Source organism: Poecilia reticulata, linkage group LG20, assembly GCF_000633615.1.
Source record: "Poecilia reticulata strain Guanapo linkage group LG20, Guppy_female_1.0+MT, whole genome shotgun sequence".
Taxonomy (NCBI): domain Eukaryota; kingdom Metazoa; phylum Chordata; class Actinopteri; order Cyprinodontiformes; family Poeciliidae; genus Poecilia; species Poecilia reticulata.
In genome coordinates, this window is record NC_024350.1 from 25,614,074 (window position 1) to 25,616,448 (window position 2,375).

Sequence of the window (2,375 nt, forward strand, 5' to 3'; positions counted from 1 at the left end):
GCAGCTCGAAGACTTAAATCATTTTGCGGGTTATTTGTTTAGCTTTCTGACCGTCATGCTAATCCGGGTGAGTGTTTGTAGCTGTGCTGCTTTACCTACTATCTGATCCTCTATATGTCTTTTTTACTGCAGTGAGCCTCGATGTAGCCAAACTCCGTTAAGTATGTCATTGTTTTTATCCCATATTAGATTCGTCGTGTTGATGCATTTTGACCTGCTTCAATTTTCCGCCGCAACACGCAAACGTCCCCATTCACTCAGTGCGTCATAGTTTCACATAGCTTAGGATTTGTTGCTATGTTGTTGCTCAGTGTGAAGGAAAGAGGAGACCAGCTGAACAGGCAGACTGCGAAATGAGATGCAGGTGATCGGTTTGTGTGATCAGCAACAACAGACCGTGATCAGCGATCACCGATCATACACTTTTTCACGGAAATCGGCCGATTATGATCGGTGGCCGATCGATCGGCACACCTCTAGTGCTTACCTTTGTGCCATTATGTGTTATTAACCAGCTACCTGGTGAACCATAATCTCACCAGGTAAAGACGAAATGCACAAAAATAAGCATCTCAGTGGAGTTACAGTAGTGCTGTAGGTTTTTTCTTCTTGAACAAGCCAAGCATTTCTTCCCTTGACTCTTGTGTAATAAATTGATGTCTCATCTGAAATCAGTTCAGTCATTCATGGTTGGGATCTGGAAACACTTTGGTTGGTCATATATTGTGTCATGTTGGGTTCTAGTCTATTTACCCACATGCAAGAACACACCAAGAAGCAATATGAAAAAATTGTTTATTTAAGGAAAGGGGAGGTGGAGATTAGGGAGATCAGTCCTGAATTCTTGAAGGGGGTAACGGTCATCGAACTGTTAACGAGAGAAAAGGTGTGAGTACTGGACAGATCCAAAGGAATATTTCAGAGGATTTTCTCAGAGGGGTTCTTACTTGAGATGGAGCGAGATTCTCTGTGGCGGCAGCCGGAGAAGCGGGGTCCGTTTGGAGAGCGAGCAGGTAAGTTTGTGGCTGGGTGAAAGGAGCGAGCTGACAGCAGAGTGGGGTCCAGATGGCTAGCTCCCGGAGCTTCTGACGCCGGCAGGCAGAACCTGAGGTGAGACGAAGGGAATCCACGGGAGGGACCAGGGAGGTGAGTGCACGAGGATGGCAACCAATTGGTAACACCGATGGCGTCGTGAGGAAACACAGGGGAATTTCCAGACAGGAAGAAAAGTCCACCACGAAGAGTTTCTGAGGAACAACGAGGAAACCTGACAAAGAAAACACAAGGAACGATCAAAAACGAGTTCCTACGTAGATGGCTCTCACAAAAGTGGCGCAAAAAGTGGGTATGCAGGGTATGCAACGCATAGGGGCGCAGCACCAGAGGGGGCGCTAAAACCCCATCTGGAGGGGGCGGCGCGCCGATGATGTTTGCCCATACACTTCAGCGCGCCTTACGCTCCGTCACCTCGTGCACATAATGAGGTAAATGTAGCGAGTTTTACTCTTCACGTATTGTCGTCTCGGGGGAATGGGGGGGGCGATCTATGTTTTTGCATCCACCTGAATAATGTGTAATTGGCCCTCACAAGTGAAATGTTTACCAGTAGAGGCAAACACTCAGGCACTGGAGTGTCAACTAGTCGCTCCTTAAGAAGCACCTCAGCTGAGCTGCTGAGGTGCGGGTTGGCCGCCGCACTTCTCCAGGGGCTCCGCCCAGTAGCGGCATCTGGTGGCTGTGAGGGGAAGTAGCAGATTCCCAGGAACCCAGGACAGAGCAGAACACGAGGGGGAAAAACCCAAAGAAACCAAAACAGAACACAACTCCAACCTAACATATTGTGGTTTTTATTTGAAGAAATGCATGTGACATATAATCATGGGAAACAAAAGCAGAAAATAATAGGTAATAAGAGACACTAAAATCAGACTTTATTAACACAGTTACATTTTCAGTATTTAATAATTTCTTCTGGGTAATTATGGTACAACAGATTTTACTGGACTGCAACTCTGAAGGTTTTTCTACATCATTTCGATAAGTACTCTAGTCATTTTATTCTGTTTACTAATGTGGCAACACTAGGGTAGGAGTCTGGTACTCTGCTCCTCACAGCAGGTAACCAGAAGTTGTCAACAACACCACCTTGGGAATTGCACCCAATGAAATACACTGCCAGTAGGCTCGAGGTTCGTGACCAGAGAGAACAAGACTTTTCCCAAAAAAAAAAAATGGGATTACATCTATCGTTTCATGTTAAAAAAAATAGACAATCACAACATAAGGAACACAATAGGAAGGGATTGTACAGTACTGAGGCCTACCAGCAGGGGGAGGGTGGTCCAAATGGGAACTGGTTCCTAAAATAAATGTAT